The 12,274-nt window shown below is 40.2% G+C and overlaps 1 long non-coding RNA gene across 1 annotated transcript; it reads left to right on the top strand.

The window, feature by feature from the left end:
- Positions 1-8,150: 8,150 nt before the first annotated feature.
- Positions 8,151-12,031, top strand: LOC137227054 (uncharacterized). The gene is made up of 3 exons (XR_010944670.1): positions 8,151-8,274; positions 8,605-8,677; positions 11,802-12,031. It is a non-coding gene; the product is annotated as an uncharacterized lncRNA (long non-coding RNA).
- Positions 12,032-12,274: the final 243 nt, after the last annotated feature.

Here is a 12,274-nt window from a genome sequence, read left to right as displayed (position 1 = left end):
ACATAGTGTCGGCGCCCCTAATCCCCGTGTTGTTCAAAGGTCAACTGTAATTAAGATGCATACACGTTCATAAGTTATACTCTTTATGTCAAGACTCCAAGTAACCAAAAATTTGCAATTTAATCTTTCCATTTAAATTAAGCCATCATGATAGACAACTTTTTTTTTTAATTAAGAAATCAGCCTCCATATCCATTAAGTTTGCAGGATCCCTTTCCTATGTGGTATCCCATTCTTCTAATATAAGCTGAAGGCAGTAGTAAAACCAGAAATGCATGTAATTGAAAAGTACATCCATCTATTCATTCACGTTGTTTTCTCCGATGCACATTTAGAAAAATTTATGAGCTTGTTTGAAAAATGTGAAAGAAAAAAGATCAACAGAGCAACCATGATTTATAAAGGTGAAACCCTCATGTCATGAATATTTTATCAGGGAAATGTGGAAGCCATCAGATTTTATCCAAGCATACTCCTCAATCTGATGTGGTCAATTCATAAATGGACCAACACCCATTATTAACGGAAATGATCACTGGATACAGAGGAACAGCACAAGGGCTACAAAACAAACATCAGTTTCAGGAGGCTTCCAGGAGTTTTGGAAATAATCTAGATCAAAGGTGGTTAAAGGCCACTGCTGAGGAGAGAACAACAAGAAGAGGTCAAGATTTTCTGCATGCTTTGCAGATCAACATCAAAGTGAGTCAAATCCCATAGTCTAGGGGCTTCCCTCGTGGCGCAGTGGTTGAGAGTCCGCCTGCCGATGCAGGGGACACGGGTTCGTGCCCCGGTCCGGGAAGATCCCACATGCCGCGGAGCGGCTGGGCCCGTGAGCCATGGCCGCTGAGCCTGCGCGCCCGGAGCCTGTGCTCCGCAACGGGAGAGGCCACAACAGTGAGAGGCCCGCGTACCGCAAAAAAAAAAAAAAAAAAAAAAAAAAAAAATCCCATAGTCTGCAGGAAAATTGGTCCAATAGCTCCCCGTTTTTCCTAGGACTAGATCAGATGCTTCCCTCAGAAGCCATTTCAGTGAGGAACCTAGTCACCTTTATCTTTCATGAGCGTAGATCAATTTCCCCAAGTATCTAATAGTTTTTAAGCTCTGGAGAGAGAGCTTAAAAACACACACATTCTGAGAGCTCTGGAGACATTGATATACACACTGGAGAAAGCAAAAGACATTTTATGAAGGAGAAACAACTGACCACATTCAAGAAGCTCATAGTCAAGCAATTAGTGATACAACTAGTGGCAAAATAAACACCCATTGATCCCCAGCAGAACAGGAGGCAGCACAAAGAACAAGGTAAATTAAAAGCAGATCAAAAGAGAAGCATATTCAGTAAAGAGCTCAGGCGGAATGCTGCCAAGGCCAGCTGAGCACTGAGGTTTCAAATGGCAAAGTCATGATGGGTTGGATGGCCCAAGCTGTGCTTTGCCCTCAAAAGAGTTTTCAAAGATGGCCCATGGTGATGTGATTTCATTCTCAAGCTATTGATTTCATTGAAGAAATCTGAAACTTCCCAAGAGTCATTGGGAAGGACGCAGAAAGGGTCAGAAGTTAATTTAACAGCAGGGGCACTCACTGAGACTAACATGTTTCCTTGCAGAGGAAATTAATCATGGATTTGAAAGCAGTCTTTTCATGACTCTGAAAAACAAAGTCTGTACAGGTGTTTGTGCCTCCATTAATGACCTCCTTAACCTGGAGCTGAAAGTAGTCTGTTTACATTGACATCAGATCAGTGCAAAGCTGCGAGGTGGCTGGGGAAATACAATTATTAAGGGACGGAGGACATAATGAGAAGGTGTGCTAGTGAGGAAGAAGCACATATATGTTGTGTATCAACGTTCTTGATTGTAACTGGCTGTGCCTTGTTGGTGGGGAAAGTTGGTGGTTTTCCTTACTTACGAGATTAACCCCAGAACAGAGCATACATGTTCAAGAGTCAGATATGGATAGCAGAGACATTTAAAAACCTTTTAGAATGCAAAAATGTTCCTTAGTCTTTCCCTTCCTTACTCTGAGTCATATTATACATATTACATATATGCACATACAAATAAATATATGTATTTTTAAATAAACTTTATATGGGGAAAATGGAATCTTGTTTATAGTCTTTTCTATCCCTGGTATCTAGAAAGTAGGTACTCAATATATTTTTTACTAAATAAATGAAAGGAATGAATGAATGAATAAAGTTCATGGAAGTGTTCTGGAAATACAGGGCACATTTATATTTTTACTTAAATATTTAGGTTTCCTTCTTTGATTTAGAGCCAAAGTGGTGCAGAAAAAAAAAAAGTACAGCAAGGCAAGACAGAAAACAATGAGCTAGACAGATAGGAATTTAGATTCTCATTTATGGAGTTTCACCAACTTACTGGGCCTTGAGAATTTTACCCCTCTGGATTTTAGTCTCCTCAGCATAAAAGGTAGGAAGCGCAGTAGGGGGAATGTTATCATGTACAAAGTGCTCTCCAGAGACAATATTCTATGACTCCATAAAGAAGGTGTATTTTTAGAGCATGATATGGGACTTCTCAGTAACTTCATGAGATGAAAGAATCATAACATATGAGAGCTAAGGAATAATTTCAAGAAAGAAATAGAACAGTAAGAATTTTTTTTTTTTTTTTTTTTTTTTTTTGCGATACTCGGGCCTCTCACTGTCGTTGCCTCTCCCGTTGCGGAGCACAGGCTCCGGACGCGCAGGCTCAGCGGCCATGGCTCACGGGCCTAAACGCTCCACGGCATGTGGGATCTTCCTGGACCAGGGCACGAACCCGTGTCCCCTGCATCGGCAGGCGGACTCTCAACCACTGCGCCACCAGGGAAGCCCAGAAAATATTTTATAGGATCTGGTTCAACACCATACTTTAAGGAAGATAAATGATTAAAATATGCAGGATGAATGGTGGCCCCCATCAGTCTTAAATATTTCCAGTCATGCCTATTTATCTAGAAGCAGATCTGGGATTGCTTAACTGATTGATGTGAATGTGAAAGCTCCAATGGCATTCTCTCTCTCTCTCTCTCTCCCTCTCTCTCTCTTTCTCAATCTCTCTGTGTCTCTGCTTGTCTATCAGTCTCTCTTTCACACACACACACACACACACACACACAGAGACCAAAAAAATTCCCAGGGGCAACCTTCAAACAATCTAGCAAGTAAGCGGCATACAGCCTCCATGATTCTTTCTGGTCTAGTTGCTAGCCAGCGAGGCTGGAGGAATGGTATCTCCCTTTCTCTCACTAGCCATACATGAAGCAGAAGGTTATTCTGATTTTACTCTAATGATAAAGAGATTTATGAATTAAAAAATGCTATCTTCATGTCTAAGAGTCCCATATTTTTGTTATACATATGCCATTCTATAATCTTCCACAGAGTAGCCTGCTTATTGAAAGATAGCTTCTACTGAATGAAGCTAAAATGGACTAAATCAAAACAAATCTGAATTCCTTTGGTTTCCCCACTTCCCTCAGCCTCACCCTTCCATCTCTTAATTAGATGGCAAAACAGCTCAACTTGTAAACATGCATGAAAAGTGTGCAAAATGTCCTCTAAAAAGAGATGTTGGCAGTTTAGAATATGCCATTTTAGACTTATGATCTGTTATAACATTTGATTCACTTATTGAAAAGCAAAGATCCATGCTAGTTTTTGTCCTCCTTCATTAGTAAAATCAATTTTAAGGTCTCCAGGAGGTAAATTATTTTTAGAATTAGTTTTTATTTTATTAGTCAGGTTGAAGTGTCAAAACTGCACTGAAGCCAGCGGCACTTCGCTGAGCTTATTAATATTGATACGATCACTCTGCTCTGTGCTGAGTGACACTGCTAACCTTCCGGGATGACGAGGATTCTTTTTAAAGTGACCACACAATTAAAAAAAAAAAAATCCTCAGGTCTTTTCTTCTGGTGGTTTTGAAAAGGGAAAGTAGAATGTCTGCATCAGTTTTCTATGATTCAATTTATTCAGCTCATGTTTCCTGAGCACCAATTTTGAGCTAACACAATGCTAGATGTTGAGGCTTCGAAGACCTCCAGTATGTGATCCTACCCTTCAAGGGGTTCTGTCTACCCGGTAAAGACTTCTCTAGCACCTGATGTGCCAGGTGCTGTGTTGAGAGCTGCAGATTTTAAATGGTTACAGTATGGTCTCTATATTCAAGAGACATTAACTGAGGGGATAAAAGAATTATTCCAGTATAAAGAGCCCCAAGGGACCAGTGAAGTGAGAAATTATGTTCATGGGGAGGAAGTCCTCAAGGACAGATGATATTTGAACAGGGTTTGGAAAGATGGGTGGAGTCTGAGAGATGGAGATTAGGGATGCAAGACAGGAGGAAAGGACTAAGGAGATGTTCAGAGGGGACAGCATGAGCAAAGAGAAGCAAATCTAACATAGAATATAGTTAGGGAATAGCAAGTAGTTCTGTTTAAACAGATAATGTGTTTGGGGATATAGTGGGTGATAGCAGAAACTGGGTTGCGGCCATGGTGCTGAAGCTGAAATGTCAGCTGGAGTAGTCTGAGCTAAATTTCCACACGGTGAGTACCTACCAAACGTTTCCAAGAAAGGAATCAGATCCACTGCTTATAACAGTGGTTTCTGATGCAAGGTTACATTAATCCTTCCATAGGCAGGCATCATACTTGGGATAGCATTTTACCAAAAATTCTATTTTTCTTTTTGTAGCTGGAACACAGTTGGTCATTTCTGGTATAATCTATCAATCAAAATAATGCTCAGGAGTTATGGAAGGAGAGTCAACCTTTGATTTACCATAGAAGATAAGAGGACATTTTACAATTTATATTAAATGTACAATCAGGAATTTCTTAGACTGTAACTGCTTTCAGTGTGATCTCCGTCACTGTTGCAAGCACACTGTATATTCACAACTGAGATTTCAGAAAAATAAGATTCTGAAAGCTTCTTTCATAGCATAGGGAAAAGAAAGTCTGAGGTCACCTGTCTTGAGTTGCTTGGGAATCAGTCTGTATCTAAGAAAGGACTTGGGAAAAACAGTCGTTAATCATAGCTTTGCCAGAGTCACTATGTTAAATGTAAAATGCATGCAATGAATTATAGGGTCTTTTGTTTTTCCCAAAACCTTTTCTGAAAAATAAAATAAAGCACATTGAGCATTCCGAACAAACATTACAGGAAGCAGCAGAACTGAACCTAATATAACCAATGTTAGAAACAAAATTCCGTTACCTTGTGAAGCATAACATTATAACATGAGAGATAGGGAGATGTTGACAACTGACTTCATTTTCATTCACTCCTAAACACTATCTAATAAATAAATTAGCAATAGCATTGACGAAATAGACACAATTCAGCCAATTACACTGACCTAATGGTTCCCCAGTCTAATTGGAAAGATAAATGTAAAGGAAAAAATCATAGTATGAGTTGATAAATGTTTAGAAGCTAGGTATAAGGTGAAGGATCAGCTAACCAGTTGCATGTCCGGTTGACAGGATACTCCCTTCATCAACAAGATGCTATTCTCTCCTGAGTGATTAGTTCAGAATTAATAAAACAATTTTAACAGTGTTTTCACTCTAGTGTGGAAGCCGGAATCTAAGTCAGCATTCTCTAGCCTTATTTGCTTGAGTTATATCACTCTAATCTGTAGCAAAAGGAAAGCCTTCTGGCTTCCTTGAACTGGGAGTCCTTTCTGCCCTCTGAAGCACTCAGAGACCTCCAACTCGTTGTCCACGTTTTACATAATTGTCACCAAAAACAAGGTGAGTGTGTCATCATGGTGACACTGCACAAAGGGAACAGGAAGTACCCTGTCCTTCAGTGAACCAGATACGCAAAGGCAAACAGATGCCAACAATTATAAAAACTGGAGAACTGCATCAAGTCCAAAGCTAAGCAAAGAGAAGAGTTAAGCATGTAGGATCCCAGAGCAAGGCTGCAGGACGGCCAGGGACATGGTCTTCAGCAAATTCTGCACATGACCCTAAGGTGGGACAGGGGCTGGGGGAGTCAAGTGGATGGGCTGGCCCATCTACCATGTTCCCATTCTCCTTACTTCTCTTTTTAGTCTCCTCTTTTGGTTTTCCATCTAACAGATACCCAGACTAATCCAATTTGCCCTCGAATGAGAAAACATATATATATATATATATATATATATATATATACACACACACACACACACATACCTATGTATGTGTATATATTATAATTAATTTTCTCTATAAAATCTCAATTATATCACTTATATTCTTAAAATGGGCTGAGAAATAACTTGATCATTGTCATATGTGCAAAATTAAGCTTTTTGTAACTAAATTAGTTTTGACTCTCTCCAGTGAAAGTTGTGAAGGCCCAGCTCAGAAAGGGATTGGATCCTGTAGGACTGACTGATTATAGGAGCAAGTAAGCGATACTGAACAATAAGGCATGATTATAAAAGGAAACGGTATGATAGAGAATTCCCTTTTTTCTTGCAAACGTGTAATTTTTTTCAGATTTTCCTAACTGAGAAGTGGTGTATTTGTCTCTGATTTGTTGAAAGGGAGCAGATGCCAAAGAGCATACATTGAAAAGCTCCGACATGAGTTGATACAATGTAGATCTTATTTTTATGATGTAATTGTGAATTATGTACTTTATGCACTGGTAATTAGAGAGCTGAACAGATGGAGAAGGTTTAGCTTAAAGTGATGTGTCCATTAAAATAACCCGCACTGCCAAGAGTCTACTCATGTTCATGAGTAGAGCAAATTTGTTCTAATAAATATGATTGGAAGATAAGGACTTATTGTCATTGTGTTGGAGTCATCCATCTAATGATGGAAGGGAAAATTATCTGTAAATGTCAAATCCACCTATTATCCTATTTTGCTTTGCAGAGGGTTGTAACGGGACATTTTGGCTGCTGTGGAAATTCTGATGTTTGGCGTCTCTTGCTCTCATTATTTAGACATTATCACTAAAGAAAATCAAACTAGCCACCAAATAAAAATAGCAATTTTAACTATTACTTTAAGTGCATATCTTTTAGTTTATTGCTGAAAGGATAGATGACAACTAATTTTTTCAATGTGAATATTATATTTTTCTATTTTTACTAGACACGTTTGTTCTTATCCCCCACATCTTTTCCCCAACCTTTTTCGATGGCATCTAGGGCTGCTTTTCTGTTTCGTTTTAATCTGCTTTCACAGGGAGGAGAAAATGAGAGTCCAGATTTCTCATGTGCTCCATCTGGAGATAATGCCACAGCTAAAGCATCAGAGTTGAGGGTATAGAGGCACACCTTCTCATATATTGTTGGTGAGGGTATAAACTGATGCGCTCGTCTGGGAAGGAATTTGCCAATACGTATCAGACGTCTTAGACAATTCATTACCAGGATTTCCAACCTTAAGAATCTATCTTGTAGAAATAACCACAAACATATAGACAAATACACACACACCCAAGTATAACAAAAAAATGCAAACAGCTTTATACCTAAAAACAATCATTGCATTCAGCATATAATACCTAACAGTAGGAATTAGACTAAATATACTATAGAGGAGACGGTTAAGAAAATTATAGCATAGCCACATAAAGAACTGCTGGATAGAAATTTAAATTACATATGTGAAGAGCCTGTAATACACAGCGAAATAGTTATAATGTAGAATAGAAAAATAAGACATTTAAGATACTAATAAATAAAGATAATAATCACTGAGTGTGTTTTATATACCAGGTACTTTTCTAAGCACTTTATAAGTAAAATACCATAAAATATTCTTGTAACCCACTGAGGTAAGTAGTAGTCGAGCTGATAGAGCTGGCAGGAGCTGGGATTAAAACTCAAGTACTCTGATTTCAAAGAATGTGCTTTTAGTTTTTATTCTGTAGTGTGTCTTCAGTGAATAGCAACTAGGTAAAAAATAATACTAAATACACACACACACACACACACACACACACACACACACACGGCCTGAAGAAAAACATTTTGTAGTTTTTCCAATCAGAAGATGGATTCTATTTCCCCACCTGGAATCTGAGTGGCACATGACTTGCTTTGAAAATAAAATGCAGTGGAAATGATTCTGTGCGGTTTTCAAGATGAGGCCTTAACAGGCTTTGCAGCTTCCACATTCACATTCTCTCAGTGCTGCCCTGAGATGGCCATGCAAGGAAGCCAGTCTACCCTACTGAAGAATGAGAGATCATGTAGAGGAGAACAGAGGTGCCCGAGCCCACGGCCAGCGTCAACTGCCAGACATGTAAGTAAAGCCATCTTGAACTTTCCATCTCAGCCAACTCAACAGCTGAATGCAGTCATGTGAGCGAGTTCAAATGTACATAGAAAATACCAAACCAAACCTTTGAATCTTGATGAAAAATAATAATTCATTGTTTCAATCTAAGTTTTAAGATTGTTTGTTATATAGCAATAGACAACTGATATGGCCAAAATACTATGAGATGTTTCTAAAGCAATTATGGGAATATGTATATTTTTCTTTTTTGTATGAAACTAATGAAATCTCAATATAGAAACTGTTTAATTTCTTTCGACTTTAGAACCTGACATTGACATTCTTTTGGAATAGACTCCACAGTTTTCCCGGGTTTGCCAGACAAAGGTGGAAGTCTTTCTGAAAGAACCAACCCTTGTGAGGCATGGTTAGTATGTCGTTTCATGGTCGCTGAAAATAAATCTTCCTGAGTTGGGCACAGAATGAGCAGCTGTTGGGCAGTTAAGTGTTGAGATGAGGAATCTGCAGTCTGGGAGTCTGAGAAGGTGCTATGACTATTTCTCCCCATCAGCAGAAAGAAGTGCCGAGCTAACTCTCAGAATAAACACTAAACTGGGAACCATTTCACATTGGACCTCGTCTCTCATATGCTGTCCCTTTAACTTTGTTGTTGGTGCTAGGCTGCTCTCCTATTAAAAAGAAGCTGCAGTTCAATTAGTACCTGCTTATGCTCTAGAAATTGTGCCTCCCTTGTTAAGTCACAGAAAATCTGAAATTATAAACAGGGTGGAGCAAGGCAACTGTCAACAATCAAATTAGGAACTCAGTATTTTATTAGAGAAATTGTGATGAGGATTAGAATGTCAAACTGGAAGTCAATTTCCAGCCAAGTGACATTTGTTACTGTTGATCATTTCGTTCTCTTGGAGAACTCTCTACTCCTTTGGCCTCCATGAACATTTCTTTTGACTCTCTTTTTTTTTTTGGCGTTACGCGGGCCTCTTACTGTTGTGGCCTCTCCCGTTGCGGAGCACAGGTTCCGTACGCGCAGGCTCAGCGGCCATGGCTCACGGGCCCAGCCGCTCCGCGGCACGTGGGATCTTCCCAGACCGGGGCACGAACCCGTGTCCCCTGCATCGGCAGGCGGACTCTCAACCACTGCGCCACCAGGGAAGCCCTGACTTTCTTTCTGACTCTCTGGCCACTGTTTCTAATTATCTATCAAGTTTTCTTCTTGAAATGCTCATCCCAAAATTTTGGTCTCTACTCTTCTCATCCTACACACTCTCTTGCGTGATTTAATACACTTCTGTGGCTTTAATTACCATTGACTCCCCAACTTGCATATTTAGCTCCCAGTTCTGGGAACAATATCTAACTCTCCACTAGATGTCTTCATCTGAACCTTTCCCAAGTAGCACAGTGTTATCATAATCAAATAAAATTAATTCTTTCTCCCAGATCTCCTTCTCCGCCATCATTTCCATCCAGCTTTTTTCCGGGCTTTTAATGGAATATCCAATCAAATTGTGTTCTTTTGTACTCCTCAATATTTCTGAGAACAGTATCGCATCCATTCCCAGTAGCATGGCACACATAGGGTTCATGATCTGACCCCTGCATCACCCCCCAGCTATTTTCTTTACCCTGTTATGCCCTGAGTTGTAGTTATAGCCAATGAATTTCACTCTGGTGTGTGCCCTCATGCCCTCCTGCATTGGTAGGTACAGTACTCCCTATGCAGAATACTCTTTCTTTCTGCCTTCTTCTGGCTAATACCCTCACCTTACAAAACTCAATCCAAAGGGACTTGTTTGAGGAGGCTTCTCTGACTGCTCTTCCCTGCAGTGTGGATGAGTAGTCCTCCTATCACACTGTGTTATGCATCGCTTTATCATTGCATTCTATCATACTGCTTGTAACCGACTCTTTTCTTCCGTGTCTTGCCTGGTAGACCTGTTTCCTGAGGGCAGGGACTGTGTGTTTTATCTTAGTAACTCTATTACTTAATACAACGCTTGGCTCCTAGTAGGCGCACAAGGCATTGTTTGTGGAATGAGTGAATGTAATATAGCCGATCCACAGGACATGGATCACTCTGGAAGGCTCAGTGTGAGTGTACAAGATGCGACAGAAAAATCACACAGAGTTTGAACATAAGACTGAGTGACTCACGATGCTGAAGCATGTAATCAGTCTGTGTCCAATCTAGGGTGATTTGCCAAACAACCACATGACTATAATTTTGCTAGTCACATCCCCAGGTATAGCAAAGGGATCCTGCCTTAGCCACTGGTGATAGGGTCAAATGTCTTACTCCTTGCAACTTGCTGGTCTTGTAATTACCATGGTAATACATTACTACCACTTCCCACACAAGTTTATAGCTACTACTAGCAGAACTACCTCTCCTCTAGGCTCCAGCACTAGGCACTCAAATCTGAGGGAACTTGCTGGTCTCCACTCCCCCCTTAGATCCCAGGAGATCCCCAGGTTTACACTCTGAGCATTCTGGGAGGGATTATTTGGCCAGTCTTCATTAACTTGAATAAACGAGAAAAATATGCACTTAAAACTGCTTCTCCAAGGCATACTAGACCCTTTCGTCTATGGCATTTGCCTGTTTTCACCTTAGAAAACTTCCCCCTCTGCCACGGTTGTGGCAAGAGCCATTCAAACTGCTGAAGTGTTTTTTTCTCTCCGCTATATGCGCCATACCATGGCTGCATATACTAACCGGAAGGAGTGTGCGTCTGCTCATAGGCTGCACCTCCCTCTGGGACGTAGCTCTCTTCTTTCTGCCAAGGCTATTTACACCAGTTAAAACATCAAGCCATCAGTCTGCTGTGCCCGGACAGCTAAAAGTATTTTAGTGCTAAGCACTAAAATAGGTGGTAGAGGATATAAACACAAGTAAATAAGACACATGATCCTGATACAGAGCTTAGAATCTCCTTAAGATAAAGAACATATGAAACACAACAAGGTTATGTAAATAACAAGGTTAAAGACAATATGATAAATTGCTTGAGAGATTATGGGTCGGGTCTTTACCCATGGCACTTTTAATTTACTCCTCATCACCATTCAATGAGGGAAAGTATTACTAGACGAGAATTATGGGTGAGGGAATCAGGGATCATAGGTGAGAGGTAACCTTCCCAACACCACGCGGCCAGTGTGAGTCACAGCTGGAACTCAGGCTTATGCTGTGATGTAATCTCTATTATATACTTTCCTCCTAGAGCCAGAGGAGTTTGGAAGAGACGCAATTGCTGTGGGTTGGAGTGCTCAGGAAAATCTTCACAGAGGAGGTGAAATAGAAGCTAGGCCTTAAAGCATTGCCAGGATTTAGAGAAATGGAAAGGAAATACAAGAATATTTGGGGCAGCAACTATTTTTAATAGCACCCTTTTGTAAAGCAAAGGATGGAGATGAAGCTAAAGAGTCCTTGGCAATCCAGTGAGCCCTAAGAATCTCCTTTTTCAAAATAATGGTAATTATTCAACCTGCAGCCCAACTAACTTGCTTGTGCATTCTTCTCTCCACAGTAACACCAGGTCACCGGCAGCTCTGGAGACCAGAAACAGAAGGGATATTTGCAACTTTATTCTGCTGTGATAACTCCTGTTTTCTCTCTGAGCCTGTCAATTTGATATCCCTCGCTAACACTGAACAGGATTGAAAAGAAATGGGTCAGATAGCCATTGCTTGCAGTTTATACAATGCAAAAATGAAATCTTGAAATAACACCAGCTGAAGAGACTAGCCATTAAATAAATACAGATACTTCTTTCCTGATCAATGAGCATATCATTGAATTGTGAGAGGTCTTCACTAATGCGAGTCACATGTTGACTGATAGGGAAAAAACTATTTAGCTTATGAGGCTTTTATCCATCACTGGGGAGGTCTGAAAGGGTCACAGTGGTGTCTGAGCTACAGCTTTGTTTGCTTGGTGAAATGAGTTCAGTGGCAACGTCCTCCTGGGTACACCTTGGCAGTGAATCTGAATTTCCTCCCC

Source organism: Pseudorca crassidens, chromosome 7 (genome assembly GCF_039906515.1).
Source record: "Pseudorca crassidens isolate mPseCra1 chromosome 7, mPseCra1.hap1, whole genome shotgun sequence".
Lineage (NCBI taxonomy): Eukaryota > Metazoa > Chordata > Mammalia > Artiodactyla > Delphinidae > Pseudorca > Pseudorca crassidens.
The sequence above is the reverse complement of the archived record's forward strand: the minus strand, read 5'-3'. Positions and strand labels throughout refer to the sequence as shown.